Source organism: Salvelinus alpinus, chromosome 19 (assembly GCF_045679555.1).
Source record: "Salvelinus alpinus chromosome 19, SLU_Salpinus.1, whole genome shotgun sequence".
Classification (NCBI taxonomy): Eukaryota; Metazoa; Chordata; class Actinopteri; order Salmoniformes; family Salmonidae; genus Salvelinus; species Salvelinus alpinus.
The window spans coordinates 27,185,318-27,202,200 of record NC_092104.1 but is presented as its reverse complement, the minus strand read 5'-3'; the positions used below and the strand labels follow the sequence as shown (position 1 = coordinate 27,202,200).

General features: G+C 41.8%; 1 pseudogene; it reads right to left on the bottom strand.

The window, feature by feature from the left end:
• Positions 1 to 400: 400 nt before the first annotated feature.
• The window catches only part of LOC139545835 (piwi-like protein 2), a 40,717-nt pseudogene continuing 24,234 nt past the window's right edge, over positions 401 to 16,883 (bottom strand).

Here is a 16,883-nt window from a genome sequence, read left to right as displayed (position 1 = left end):
CTTTTTTTGACTGTTTCTTTACTTACCTATTGTTCACCTAACACCTTTTTAGCACCATTGGTTAGAGCCTGTAAGTAAGCATTTCACTGTAAGGTCTACACCTGTTGTATTCAGCGCACGTGACAAATAAACTTTGATTTGGCCATCACAAGCGAATTAAATTAATTATCTAATGGTCATTTGATTTCATCAGCTAACATGTGTGATATGGATTCAAGAGAAGATTACTAGCACCTTTAAAGAGGAACAGGCTTAAGGAACGGGGGGGGGGGGGGTCGGTCTATGTCTAACAATGATTAATCTTACAATGAGAACACAATTTGAAATCTAATCCAAGTCAGAATCTGAAAGCGTCCCCTTTCCTCATAATAGATTTTCCCCCTCTTTCTATTTTTCTTCTTTACGGTTTGCTTGGTTGAGACCTGGTCATTGTTGTGAGGACTGGTGTGCTCCTTCTAGCGGGGCTGTGGCTAAGGAGGAAGTAAAGCTTGTCTGCCAGCTGGATGGCTGGCTCTGAGTGGAGGTACTGGCCTGACAGATAGGCCAGTTTGAGGCCGTATTTGTACGGCGCTGGCACCTGGATAGTCCAGGGCCAATTCCAGTACATGTGGCACATTTTGAAGGTCAGCCTGGAGTGAAACCCAGGGTTAGATTATGTTAATAATGACAGGCTTTCATGCGACGCATTCCACGCCACCTACCTATAAAGTCAACAACTGAGGTATTATGATAACTAGTGGAAACTATTTGGCCCTTACTGCAACCAGAGATTTATGGTGACATTCAATGTATGTTTAACCTTACCTTTGCAAGTGGTCTGGGGAGAGGTTTGCCGTGTTGTAGACTGATATGTAGTGTGTGGGCAAGCCACAAGCCCTGTTGAATGTGATGAGCCATCAGGTAGAAGTAAATCCTGGGGAGAGATACATATTTTGATAAATGAGGAAGTGTTACAAAACTGATGACCTAAGCCTAATTCTGCCCATTTCTCCACTGGGAATGCACAGTCAGAGGGGTAGAATTGGGCATCTAAACAGCATTGGGCTTCATAATGACAGAGCCAGGAAGAACAAATCCCTCTTGGTGACTGTGTGGTCCAGGACAGTCCTGGGCGGAAGGTTGGCTGGATGCCCTTTGGGTCGGGAAATGGTTGCACCTGGTGAAACCCAGCAGCGTTGCAGTTCTTACACAAACTGGTGCGCCTGGCACCTACTACCATACCCCGTTCAAAGGCACTTAAATCTTGTCTTGCCCATTCACCCTTTGAATGGCATAAATACACAATCCATGTCTCAATTGTCTCAAGGCTTAACAATCCTCCTTAAACCCATCTCCTCCCCTTCATCTACACTGATTGAAGTGGATTTAACTTCTTATGGCTGCAGGGGCAGTATTGAGTAGCTTGGATGAAAGGTGCCCAGAGTAAACAGCCTGCTCCTCAGTCATAGTTGCTAATATATGCATATTATTAGTATTGGATAGAAAACACTCTGAAGTTTCTAAAACTGTTTGAATTATGTCTGAGTATAACAGAACTCATATGGCAGGCAAAAACCTGAGAAAAAATCCAAACAGGAAGTGGAAATTCTGAGGCTGGTCGATTTTCAACCAAGATCCCATTGAAATCACAGCGAGATATGGATGAGTTTGCACTTCCTACGGCTTCCACTAGATGTCAACAGTCTGTAGAACCTTGTCTGATGCCTCTACTGTAAAGGGGGGCCGAATGAGAGGGGAATTAGTTAGGTCTGCCATGACCTGACCATTCTTTGACCATGCGCGTTCACATGAGAGGGAGCTCTGTTCCATCGCACATCTGAAGTCAATGTAATTCTCCGGTTGGAACGTTACTGAAGATTTATGTTAAAAACATTCTAAAGATTGGTTCAATACATCGTTTGACATGTTTCTACGGACTGTTACAGAACTTTTGGACATTTCGTCAGGTTTTAGTGAACACGCTTCCCTGACGTTGGATGTGTTTACCAAACACGCTACAAAAATAGCTATTTGGACATAAATGGACATTACCGAAAGAAACGATAATTTCTTGTGGAAGTGCATTCCGACGAAGATCAGCAAAGGTAAGTGAAGATTTATAATGCTTTTTATGAGTTTTGTTGACTGCACAATTTGGGCGGGTAACTGTATGGCTTACTTTTGTGGCTGAACCCTGTTTTCAGATGATTTAATATTGTGTTTTGCCTTAAAGCTTTTTGAAATCTGACAGCGGTTGCATTAAGAACAATTTTATCTTTAACATCAATAAGGGATCATGGTTTTCACCTGGATTCACCTAGTCAGTCTGTCATGGAAAGAGCAGGTGTCCTTAATGTTGATATATAGTGCCTTCATTAAGTATTCACACCCCTTTTTTACGCACTGGTTGGTCGGCCCAATTGAGGTAGTATGTACATGAATGTATAGTTAAAGTGACTATGCATATATGATAAACAGAGAGTAGCAGCAGCGTCAAAAAAGGGTGTGGGGGTTACACAATGCAAATAGTCCGGGTAGCCATTTGATTACCTGTTCAGGAGTCTTATGGCTTGGGGGTAAAAACTGTTGAGAAGCCTTTTTGTCCTAGACTTGGCACTCCGGTACCGCTTGCCATGCGGTAGTAGAGTGAACAGTCTATGACTGGGGTGGCTGGGGTCTTTTACAATTTTTAGGGCCTTCCTCAGACACCGCTTGGTGTAGAGGTCCTGGATGGCAGGCAGTTTAGCCCCAGTGATGTACTGGGCCGTACGCACTACCCTCTGTGTATGTCTCTGTGTCCAGTATGAAGGAAGTTAAAAGGTACTTTTGCAAGCCAATGCAAACTAGTGTTACCCAAACTTATAGTCATTGCGTTATCTAGAAGCATGCTAGTCCCGAAGTATCCCTTTAATCCAGACATTAATATGCTTTAGAATGACACTTGATTTTGGTGGGAGATACAGGGTTACCCGGGAGAAGAGGGATTTATTATTGGGATGGAACATTTGTAAAATACCGGGAAATTATTCAACCCTAGTCCAAATAAGGCTATTGACTTACATGTTACTCCAATATGTGGCTGTACGTTGTTTTTTTTAACCTGTTCAGGCGGGCGACAAAGCCCATGACTGATCTGTTCTTCTTGCTGGAGTCGAGATGCACGACCCCGGCAATCAGATGTTTCTGTTTAAACGTAGAGCAAAGACGGACGTTAACAATACTACACTATTAAAACATTTTTTTTAAAAGACAATAGCCATCAGGCAACTAACGGTCATCATGTTTGTGGCCAGCAAACCTCTCCTGCTCATCCATAATGCAATTGTCAACCGTCATTTAACTTCCAGCTAAATTATTCAAATCAGAGCCCCAGTCTTCCTCTGCTTCCAGTCACGACTGTGCCAAAACAGTGTGCTCTGACTGCAACCTGTAGCTTGCTGCCTAGCGTCATCCCGGTCACATCACTCCTCTGCTCCAGCCTCCCCAGAACTGTTAAGTGGCAGGTACATTTTAAAATAGCTGATTTCACAAAAATAACAAATAAATCCCCTTACATATTCAGACTGCATACTGAAAATGTAATTATGCTGTATTAAACTACTTGTTTTATATCATCCCATTCGCATGTCACTATGGGTAAATGTTTGTTGTCCACTACAAAGTAAGGTATGTGCGGAAGAAACATTGTGGTTGAATGCATTCAGTTGTGCAACTAACTAGATATCCCCTTTATGTTATACAAAGCTTTAATTCTGACTTGCATGTCTCTCTGGATTCAATCAACCCACTGTCTCCATCTGTTGGACACAATACATATCTACACCCAAACTTGGAACAGTCAACATCAGCCAAAACTTTACTTTTTATGTAACCTTATTTAACTAGGCAAGTCAGTTAAGAACAAATTCTTATTTACAATGACGGCCTACCCCGGCCAACGCTGGGCCAATTGTGCGCCGTGACTATGTGACTCCTAATCCCGGCCGGTTGTGATACAGCCTGAAATCGAACCAGGGACTGTAGTGACACCTCTTGCACTGAGATGCAGTGCCTTAGACGGCTGCACCACTCGGGAGTCCTACTTTACCAGTAAAGAATATAATACTAAACAGAGGTATGTCCACAGTTCTCCCCCCAGTTTGCAGTTCATCTGTAGAAGGATTTTCTGGGCATCGCTTCTCAGCTTTTAGGGTTGGGAGATGGCCTGGATGTTGATGGCCTGCAAAGCTGAAGAGATTAACATTTATTTTTTAATTCAACTTTTAAATGTATTTTAGATTAACCTTTGCGTTAGGCTAAACAAGCAATTGAAACCTTTTTTTGTGCTCATGAAAACCTGGACATTTTGTGAACATCTGGTTCCTAAATTACGGTTCCTTGCCTTTTCCCCTGAACCCTTCAGTATTCTGATAGGACCTGAGGTGAAGGCTAAGCAAAATAGTGCTGGCAACCATCCATGTTATTTAATTTTGCTTATTGTATGTTGCCGAGTAGACTATCCTGACTAAATGAAGATGAAGTGAATTGTCTGGAGATGTGGCCGTATCAACCTGAGAGGGCACTGGACTCTGGATGCAGTAGAGCTTCTTGATGGCGCAGTAGAGCTTCTTGATGGCGCAGTAGAGCTCGTCTCTGTTGCCTGTCATGATGCACAACAACTGCACTTCGGGCTGAACTTTTTTCACAAAAAAATTTTTCAAAGGTGTTTCGAAGCTATAGTGACATGTCCTGCCTCACTGGTGAGCTGGGAATGGATGCTCTTAACATAGGTCTCGGTGCAGTCGTCCTTCAGCTCCACGCGGATGGGCTGGTCCAGCCTCAGGTCCATTGGCCCAGCCACCGTCCCAAAGCCGGACACTAGCTCCTCTGCCTGCTCAGCAAAGCAGGTAGAATATGGCCCAGCAGTTCTGTTTGTCTATCAGATTCACATGAACAGGCCAGAGGAGAATAGAGCAGTGAGTAAAGAGAAAGGGAATGTCATTTCAGATTCACCCTATGTAGTGGACTATTTTTGTCCAAAGCCAGGCTGATTTCAGTTTATTTTTCATCAATTTTTTTTTTAAGTGGCTGCATAGGACACTAAATATCCTTACTTAGTCCCGAGTGGGGCATAAATATCCGTAATCAACCCCAAAACAGACTGCAGTACAGACTAGGGTTGGGCCTGTAGGCAGACGGGGTCGGGTCACAGGAAGGACACTATAGAAGACTGTAGTTCCACACATTGTTTATGATTTGGTGCTTAGTCTAGGCTATATGTAATTCTTATTTAAATCGTTACCAAAGCCATAAACAATCTCATTAAATCCCTGTTAATAAAACAGGCCTAGTTAAAGGAAAAGGAAACTAACACTGAGTACACAACAGCGGTCCAGCGCAGAGCACAGCCTACCTCAATGAAGATGCCATCGGAGGAGACTATAACCTACTGGCAAGGTGGAGCAGAAATTGTCGCTTTCCAGTCATGGCCAACGTCGCCCAAAAAATACCTGTGTATCTGTGCAACAAGCACGCAGTCTGAACATGTTTTCAGTAAAGCAGGCAATATTGTCACTCCAAAGACTTTAAACCAGAAAAGGTGAACATGCTGTTATTTCTTGCCATAAACCTTTAGGTGGGTCTAAGACAACAACAATAACTAGACACAATTGTGTAATGATATTCTTTTGTCCCTTTAGGGCACCTGTAACCCCCTCCTTGCTTACCTACGTTGAAATGCTTGGAATGTTCTTTCTGTGAAACGCATTAAACAATGCCCACGTTAATTTCTACTCCCGTCTCATGTCCTGTCCTTGTATTAGTTGTATAAGTAATACAGTGTGCTATACAACACCAATGGTTCCTCATTGCATTTCTAAAATGTAGCCTACATTCAAATCATTCATATTGGAATTTACAGGACCCATATGTATTGGGTGCATTACACATTAGGGTGTCAACCCACAGTGCTCAGAATGACAGACAATTACATTTAAATTATGGTAATGCTTCTTAAAACCTCTCTGGGATATGTGGGACGCTAGCTAACCAACAGCCAGTGAAATTGCAGGGCAATTCAAAACAGACATCTCATAATTAAAATTCCTCAAACATACAAGTATTCTACACCATTTTAAAGATAAACTTCTCGTTAATCCAGCCACAGTTTCTGATTTCAAAAAGGCTTTACGTGGGAAGGCACACCTTGCGATTGTTAGGTCAGCGCCAAGTCACATAAAAACACAGCCATTTTCCAAAGAAGGAGAGGTGTCACAAAACAGAAACAGCGTTAAAATGAATCACTAACCTTTGAATCTTCACCGGAAGGCACTCCCAGGACTCCATGTTAGACAATAAATGTGTGTTTTGTTCAATAAAGTTCATCTTTATGTCCAAAAACCTCATTTGAAATTGGTGTGTTATGTTCAGAAATGCATTGTCTCAAACAAACATCCGGTGAAAGTGCAGAGAGACACATAAAATTACAGAAATACTCATAAACATTGATAAAAGATACAAGTGTTAAACACACAATTAAAGATAAACTTCTCCTTAATGCAACCACTGTCAGATTTCAAAAAGGCTTTACGGCGAAAGCACACCTTGCGATTATGTTAGGTCAGTGCCGAGTCACAGAAAAAAATACAGCCATTTTCCAAAGAAGGAGAGGTGTCACAAAACTCAGAAATAGCGTTATAAATATTCACTTACCTTTGATGATCGGAATGCACTCCCAAGAATCCCAGTTCCACAATAACTGTTTGTTTTGTTCAATAAAGTCCATGATTTATGTCCAAATACCTCCCTTTTGTTCGTGCGTTTAGCCCAGTAATCCCAATGCGCGAGCAATTAGTTCAGACGAAAAGTCAAAAAAGTTATTACAGTTCGTAGAAACATGTCAAACGATGTATAGAATAAATCTTTAGGATGTTTTTAATCATAAATCTTCAATAATGTTTCAACCGGACAATTTCTTTGTCTTTAGAAATGAAAAGGAACATAGCTCGCTCTGCCAGACCTCTTAGTCAAAGAGCTCTTATTCTCTCCCCCTTCACAGTGGAAGCCTGAAACAAGGTTCTAAAGACTGTTGACATCTAGTGGAAGCCTTAGGAAGTGCAATATGTATATACCCCATAGGCACTTTATATTGGTTAGGCAAAGACTTGAAAACCTACAAACCTCAGATTTCCCACTTCCTGGTTGGATTTTTTCTCAGGTTTTTGCCTGCCATATGAGTTGTGTTATACTCAGACATCATTCAAACAGTTTTAGAAACATCAAGAGTGTTTTCTATCCAAATCTACTAATTATATGCATATTCTAGCTTTTGGGCAGTTTACTGTGGGCACCTTATTCATCCAAGCTACTCAATACTGCCTCCGTTCCCAGAACATGAAACTCATGTAATGAAACATACAATAAAACATAATTTTCAAACATTTGCCAAAATGCAACTTGTGGGAAAACACCATTCTAAACACCTGATAGAGATGAAAATCTGTCACATGTAGAACCTCTGTTAGAAATGTAGGAAGAGGGGGAATCTAAAGATGCAACAACTAGGATAGGTTGCTAATATGGATTGTACCTTTGGCTTCTGGACAACGAAAGAAAGTTGATATGAAAACCAATAGAACAGGAGAGAAATGGCAGTGGTGGTTTCAATAGGGAAGTAAATGAGAAAACAACCATATGCCAAAATTATATAATTACTCCCGTCTATACCGAAATAAAATACTTCTAGAAAGCATTACTTAGCCACAAAGGAAGAGGAACATTAGCTTCTTTAAAAAAAAATTGCCGTGGATTGTTTCAAATCACAAGCTTGTAAGCCTATGCCTATTTGGGAAGCCCGCAATTTGGGCAGTGAGCGTGGCAATAAGCCTAGCTGATTGTTGAGTTGCGGCTGTCAGTGAAAAGCATCTAACATATGTGTGAAGATAATGCATCTTGAGTATAATTTAAAATGTTGAGACAAGGGGAGGGGTGTGTGGTGAAGATATAGGCGAGTCTCTCCAGAATTGCTCAGCTGTCTCAAATTCTTGCGCATTCATTGTTTCATTAAGTTAATTGTTTGCCCTTTGATAAAAAATAAATTAAAAAAACTCCCCATTACATTCTGTATGCCACCAGTAATAAATCTACCGTTAATCCCATGTAATTTGGTTACGTAGATTTATGTTAATGCATGTATTAATTAATAATTTACCGTTCTCATTCTCGGATTGTAAATGTTGTTTGCAGAGTTCACAACCTGCTACACTTGGGAGAAACAAGTTTTGGTTCATTTCATAACCCTCATAAGATTGGTCAATTTCTTCATTGTCTTTTGTTTGGAGTGCTCCATGTAAACAATGAGCATATGTCTGGTTTCTATGTCCTGATAATGTTGAGGGAGCGTGCACGCCTGAGCACGCATAGAAGAACCTGGACTGCTGTGCAAAAATGTAGGAAAGTGTTTTTACATACATTGTGAATAATAGAGTTAAACTATAGTTCATAGTAAGCTATTTGAAAAACCTTTCCAATAATCACCGATCTTAGGTGTGAAAGAGCAATGGAAGTGATTGGCCTTTTATAAACTGGGTGGTTCGAGCCCTGAAAGCTGATTGGCTGACAGCTGTGTTATATCACACCATACACTACGGGTATTACTTTTTTTTTTACTGCTCTAATTACGTTGGTAACCAGTTTATAATAGCAATAAGGCACCTCTGGGTCTTGTGGTATATGGCCAATATACCACGGCTAAGGATTGTGTCTAGGCACTCCGCAATGCGTCGTGCCTAAGAACAGCCCTTAGCCGTGGTAGATTGGCCATACACCATACCCCCTCGTGCATTATTGCTTAAATAGTCCATGAGCTCCATGCGTCCATTTCTTTAGCCACCAATGGATCACAGTGTATCAATGTGTCCATATGGCAGAGGCTGGTGATCTCACATTAGTGGACATTTAACTTTAAGATTATCATTTTAATTCAGATTTTTATGATAATGGAGACATTAAAATATTATTGAAATGAAACTTTTACCTCCAGGTAATAGGCCAAACAGAAACCCTGCTGACACATATTTACTGAAAATGTAGGCTATAACCATCTTTTGTGGCATCACGATGGCTGTCAATTCTCGTCGCTATAGGATGCAATCATAATGTCGCCCAAGCTATAGTAAGCTAGTCATTCCCCTGACATCAGTGGGCTGTACTTGACCCGGTGACTCACATAGCTGATTGAAGCATCCCTGACAACCTCCCTGGACCAGCTGACATCAGCTCCGGTGACAAAGGACGCTGACTGTAGACAGACAGTCTCCAGGGGAAGAATTCTTCCTGTAATCTAGATGAACCAACGGAATAGTTCATAGTACTTTTTATAGTTACACAAAGAAAGGTATGTGAGCCTGTATGCATGGAACATCAAGGGGGGGAGAAAAAAAGAAAAAAAAAAGTCCTTTTACAAGTGCTTGTAAAACCGGAGAGTAGTGGATACATACTCTGACCGCAATCAAAGTAGTAAGAGCACGTTAAATATTCTTTACCCTTGATTCCATTTAACTCTGCAGGAATTTTAGAAGACTTGAACTATTCTAACCCTTTAGGAGCTGACAGCAGGTCACTGCCAATTGTTTATCAACTGAGATTTACTCTTGGGAATGTATTTTATTACTCAACTTTTAAAAGCAGCTTTGAGACAATTTATGACATCCTCTTGTGGTTAAACTTTGAAGGAAAAGCCATTTGTTCTAAGTTATTTTTCAAAAGCTAAACTCAGCTTCAACGTGGCCCCTGGGAGCTGTGTTGGTAGGCTTTCTGCACACAGGACGAGCCTAATAAACCTAAACATAGCGATTGTAGAGCCCGACCGATATAGGATTTTTGGGTCCGATTAGCAATTTTAGGGAGGCAAAAGTTACCTATTATCAATATGTTTTTTTAGAGGTGGAATTAAAAATCTTTATTTTTTCACATTGTGCCTCAAAGGATGAACTGATACTCCAAATGGTGATTTCTTAACTAAATATTAAAATGTAATAACATTTTATTTGTGGTTTACATGATCACCACCAAAAAGCAACTATATCCTCTATAAATACAAAACATAAAAAAATACCTTCTTAGGTAGAACTTACAGATTTGTCTATGGCAGTAGATAAGAATGCAGAAGTGTTTGTGCTGAAGCACTAAAAGCACATTAATAAACAAGGGGTGAATTAATTAAACTTAGTCTCAAAGTAAATCTGAAACTGCACTTTTTATTAAAACACACATCACGACGAGAGACAACACTACATAACGAGAGACCTAAGACGACAACATAGCATGGCAGCAACACATGACAACATGGTCGCAGCACAAAACATTATTGGGCACAGACAACCAAAGGGCAAGGTAGAGACAATACATACATGAAGTAGCCACAACTGTCAGGGATGTGTGTGCTTTGGGGACCTTTAACAGAATGTGACTGGCAGAACGGGTGTTGTATGTGGAGGATGAGGGCTGCAGTAGATATCTCAGATAAGGGGGAATGAGGCCTAAGAGGGTTTTATAAATAAGCATCAACCAGTGGGTCTTGCGACGGGTATACAGAGATGACCAATTTACAGAGGAGTATAGAGTGCAGTGATGGCCGAATGGTTAAGAATATCTAGCCGCTCGAGAGCACCCTTACCCACTGATCTATAAATTCCTTCTCCGTTATCTAGCATGGGTCAGATGGTCATCTGAATCAGTGTTTGGCAGCTGGGGTGAAAGAGGAGCGATTACGATAGAGGAAACCAAGTCTATATTTAACTTTAGCCTGCAGCTTTGATATGTGCTGAGAGAAGGACAATGTACCGTCTAGCCATACTCCCAAGTACTTGTATGAGGTGACTACCTCAAGCTCTAAACCCTCAGTGGTAGTAATCACACCTGTAGGGAGAGGGGCATTCTTCTTACCAAACCATATGACCTTTGTTTTGGAGGTGTTCAAGGTTAAGGGCAGAGAAAGCTTGTTGGACACTAAGAAAGCTTTGTTGTAGAGCGTTTAACCCACTCAGCTGGCCCCTCCCCGGATTTTAAGACTGTACACTACAGTGCATTACAACAGTCAAATGTCATTTAAAGAAACAATTTGACAACCGTGCAATGAGAGCTTGTTCAGAGATAATTTTGAGGAGATTGTAAACTCCATTGGAATCGTTCCCATTGTGCATGTTCCCATGCGTTGTCAATGGACCGCATTGTGCATTCTGGGCGATTCTAGAACAAGAGCTGTCCTTCAAGGAATGTATGGGAGTCAATTGTGCGCCAGCTCAAAAAACAACATTAGCATGAATTTCGTCAAGTAAAACGCAAATATTTTCAGAGATTTGAGACAATTAACTTGTTCTCTGTAATATCGCATAGCTTTGAAATTGTTACATTACGTACTTTCATGGAAAATAGGCTGGTTTCTCGACTCATACCCTGATTGAGGGATTACTTGACGATAAGCTTAGCAACCACGTGACTCAGCATGACAACATGAACACGATTGGTCGACAGTCTGCTGCGTAAGGTGTTATCTACGTTCCTTTATTCATTGCCCAATGGGATTCCTATCTCCTCTTTTCTCCCATATCTGTCTGGTTATCACATAATGTCTGTTATGACAAGCACATGCTAGCTGTTCATTATATATTTTTTTTACTGAAACTAATGTAAATTACACGTATTCAATTAAATGTATTGGCTATATATTTCAACTGCAAATGGCACGCGCTGATGACTGAACTTTAATGCAGGAAATGCTTGTCACACTTGTTAGGATTTATGTTTATGCACTATAGCCCGCTACCATATTGTTTGAAGATGAATATTGTTTTGTTACACACACACATAAACAATGCAGATGTGTGTGTGTGTATGTGTGTAAAGATTGAGCAACATAGAGTGCCTTGATGCAAAAGCTGTGGTCAATCTGGAGAGGGGAGGGGGTGCATATCTCTAGGCCAACCAGGGAGGGTAGGACACTGGACAATACCAAATAAGGAACTGTTTGAGTGTAGAATCTGGGGGGAGACACAAGACGGATCTAATCTACCCAACGACCAGATGCGGACAGATGCGAGCACCAAGAGACTGGGACAAGTCTGAGTGCCAGCAATAGGCTGAGCAAAGTTTAAACCACGCTCAGCCTCTACTGTGATAGGCCAACGGACGGGTTGGAACTAAAGCTGTCATAGTATAAAAACTGTTGTTTGAGCACATTCCAGAGTTCCCTGTTCTACCCTGCGCGGTGATACAGTGAACCCGTATATACGAAAATTGCATTTACCATTTATCGCTTGAGTTTAATTAAAATACTTAAAGTATATTTCGTCCTGATACCAGATTTGAACTGACGCAAATCTCTTTCACACTGGTTTTAAATCACATTTTAATTTAGGTAGCTAGCAAACTCATGAATGAAGCGCATGGTCAGAATGATAGTGGGCTTAGTTGGCGCAGATCTAACATAATAGGCCTAGACAGTAACAGTGTTATTTTTGTATGAAGGATGAGTCAGTGTTGACTTTGGCGCCAGTCCAGTGTTTGCACATATGTAGCACAGATTGCTTGCTAGCTAGCTAGGCTAACTACCTTTCTGGCTAGATAGAGCTTAATTACATTGCTGGTTAGCTAGCGTTAACCAAGTGAGCATGTGATGAGGACAGGGCTGCTTGCGTGGTGAAATATTTACTTATTCAAATACGCTGTCGCTGGAAAGCTTTCTTAGCGTCAAACCACCATGCACACGTTGTGATTTACAATGATGTTCAATGAGCAGCTCAGTTCGCCCTCTTCAGGCAACCATTGAAACATTCTAAAAATTACTGCAGATGAGCACACGTATTTGTTAATTCTATGTATACAATATCAGTGCTTTAAATGGTGGAATAAAGACTGATACAAATGTTTCTGTGAAAGGCTAACATCTGCAGATAATATCAGTCGGGCTCTAATTGTGCATTTCATTTAACACACGACTGACCTATTGCCGTCCATTTAACTTGATGGATTTCACAAACGACGAGCCAGCATCCAACCATTTTTTAAGAGTAATGTGTGAGTGAGCATGTCTAATGAGCTGTGTGGAGCCTCACCACCAGATAAATGACTGTTAATTTTATGTGTGACTTCAGCTACACAACAAATATCTGTCAAATGTTGATTGTTTAATAGTGCTGTGTGTATCCTCACCACCAGGATGTCTTGGCTGATCTCCAGCCCCCAGCGTGCCAACTCCGTCTGGGCCGGTGTTCTTCAGGATCTGCTTCAGGGAGTGGGTGTGCTGCTCACTACTCACATTGATGTGCATTGTCAGGTCCTGGGACGGTAAAACCGTCACTTTCATTCTATAACAATATAATTACTCTGACTTTGCCCTTCCCATTTAATCTCTGACATGTCTGGGTTCAAATAGTATTTGTTTCCCCATCCCCAATACTTGGAGCACTACATTCAGCCTGTCTGGATTGCCAGCTGGGTTTATGGTGTACAATTTTGGGATTATTCAATTGAGGCAGGAAAACTCAAGCAAGCACAGCATTTGAAAGAAAACAATAGTAACCAGCTAATGTGTTATCAAATGCTGCGTTATCAAAATCACTGTGCTGCCTTCATGGACTGTGGATGTCACAGAATGTAAATGTCACAGAAAACCCCCCAGGGAATAGAATGCATTGCTGACACAATGATTTTACCGTCATGGCTCGGAAGTCCGTTATCATTTTGTCAGGGATTCCAGTCATGAAGGAGAGCTCAGGCAGAAGCAGGAGGATCATGCCGGTTATGACTTGCTGTAAGATAAAAACAAAAGTAAATAGAACGTATTGTATCTCTACGGAGAAGAATGTCTCAAACTCCTCAATAGAAACTCAAAACGACTATTTATAAAGCATGTGTGATAGTAGAACATCATAAAGAGCTATGAAAACAGAGTATGTTGAGATTAATCCCAATACTGACTCGCCCCATAAGGTGGCCTTCCGTTTCAGGGATAGTATTCCGTTTCAGGGATAGTATTCCGTTTCAGGGTTGTTGGGTGTGTTAGTGTCAGCAAACGAGTCCTGCGGAATATTTGTATCTTTCCCCCTTGCTTCGACCTCTTTTTGGGTCCATGGATAAGCATGGGTTGGGTCATATCTTTTATGGTGATGCCGTAGTTTTTGGCTGTTCATATTACAAGAAAAAAGTTGTAACACACATAGGAAATGCACTTGAAAATGCACTTGAATAACACACACGGCTCTGTTCAAAAACATAGATTAGTTGCCTGCTTGAGATTGAATGGGCAACTTCAGACCAGGCCTTACCTGTAGTCGGCCATGTTGAAGGAATCTTTGAGGGATGCAGTAGGTGTGGTTGTTCTAGCGGGTGATGACAATGCTCCCTATCAGCTCTCCCTGCTTTTCTGGTAGATCACTTTCCTGGGATGCAGAGGGATCAAAAGGACAAAGGTTACCACTCAGGGCCCTGCAAGTCAGCCCATTTGTTTCCCAACATATGTCCCTTTAGTGACCAAGACTAGACAACCCCTCAGTCTCACAAGTCCCTGAGGTTGTTTTGAAGTGGTTGAGGCATACTCAGTGTCCAAATCTCTATGAGCAGGCTGATGCACTTTGTGAGAGCTTGTTGATATTTGTTGAAATATGAGTGTATCAGTGAAATTGCTATTTGTAAATATCTTTATGGCAAAAAAATGTGTTTTAAATTGGTATGAACTACATTAGACAGCGCACCATGTGGGTATACACACCATGTGTATCTACACTGAGTATACCAAACATTAAGAACACCTTAATATTGACTTGCACCCCACAGTTGTGTCAAGTTGGCTAGATGTCCTTTGGGTCATGGACAATTCTTGATACACATGGAAAACTGTTGAGTGTGGAAAAGCCCAGCAGCATTGTAGTTCTTGGAACAAACCGGTGCGCCTGGCACCTACTACCATACCACATTCAAAGGCACTTAAATCTTTGTCTTACCATTCACCCTTTGAATGGGATAAGTACACAATCCATGGCTCAATTGTCTCAAGGCTTAAAAATCATTCTTTAACCTGCCTCCTCCCCTTCATCTACACTGATTGAAGTGGATTTAACAGGTGACATCAATAAGGGATCATAGTTTTCACCTGGATTCACCTAGTCAGTCTGTCATGGAAAGAGCAGGTTGTCACGCTCTGACCATAGATATCTATGTTTTCTTTATATTTTGGTTAGGTCAGGGTGTGACGAGGGTGGGTACGCTAGTTGTTGTATTGTCTAGGGGTTTTGTATTGTCTAGGGTTTTTGTAAGTCTATGACATGTAGGTCTAGGTGATGTGTATGTTTTTGGTGGCCTGATATGGTTCCCAATCAGAGGCAGCTGTTTATCATTGTCTCTGATTGGGGATCATATTTAGGTAGCCATTTTCCCTTTTGTGTTTGTGGGTTCATGTCTATGTGTAGTTGCCTGTCAGCACTCATTTGTATAGCTTCACATTTTGTTCAATGTTCATTCTTAGAATAAAGAAGAATGTACGTATACCACGCTGCGCCTTGGTCTCCTCCTTTTGACGGCCGTGACACAGGTGTCCTTCATGTTTTGTACACTCAGTGTACACCTTAAAATATCTGTCCAGAGAACAGATTTATCATGCATATTTTAGAGTATTAGACAAGTTAGTCAGAGACGTAATGTAACCATTCTTCTAAGTGGTTTGGTTGAACTCACATGCAGTCAAGGACGAAGTCGTTTCACAGCACTTTGTGGGACATATCCACCTGGAGGTACAGGCTTCTGTCAGTGTGCTTTCTGCACATTGAGTAACCTGGCCACACCTGCAGCCTAGAATATGAAGATGGAAACCAAGTGGCTTGAGTCAGCTGCTATTATCCTAGAGATTTCAGTTGGAGTATAATTTTTCAGTATGTGGACAATTTGAATTCCTTCCCGATGTTCCCAAGTATGACTGCACTTTTTGGAACTAATGATTCCGCCCCACATGCTTCAGTCCCAGGATCCTCATTAACCTTGACAACACACAGGGAGAGAACACTAATGTCTCGTCTAACCAGACAAATTGAACATTTGGTGTAGCCAGCCAGGCTTTTTTGGGAGGTTATATACACTGCTCAAAAAAATAAAGGGAACACTTAAACAACACAATGTAACTCCAAGTCAATCACACTTCTGTGAAATCAAACTGTCCACTTAGGAAGCAACACTGATTGACAATACATTTCACATGCTGTTGTGCAAATGGAATAGACAACAGGTGGAAATTAGAGGCAATTAGCAAGACACCCCCAATAAAGGAGTGGTTCTGCAGGTGGTGACCACAGACCACTTCTCAGTTCCTATGCTTCCTGGCTGATGTTTTGGTCACTTTTGAATCCTGGCGGTGCTTTCACTCTAGTGGTAGCATGAGACAGAGTCTACAACCCACACAAGTGGCTCAGGTAGTGCAGCTCATCCAGGATGGCACATCAATGCGAGCTGTGGCAAGAAGGTTTGCTGTGTCTGTCAGCGTAGTGTCCAGAGCATGGAGGCGCTACCAGGAGACAGGCCAGTACATCAGGAGGCGTGGAGGAGGCCGTAGGAGGCCAACAACCCAGCAGCAGGACCGCTACCTCCGCCTTTGTGCAAGGAGGAGCACTGCCAGAGCCCTGCAAAATGACCTCCAGCAGGCCACAAATCTGCATGTGTCTGCTAAAACGGTCAGAAACAGACTCCATGAGGGTGGTATGAGGGCCCGACGTCCACAGGTGGGGGTTGTACTTACAGCCCAACACCGTGCAGGACGTTTGGCATTTGCCAGAGAACACCAAGATTGGCAAATTCGCCACTGGCACCCTGTGCTCTTCACAGATGAAAGCAGGTTCACACTGAGCACGTGACAGACGTGACAGAGTCTGGAGACGCCGTGG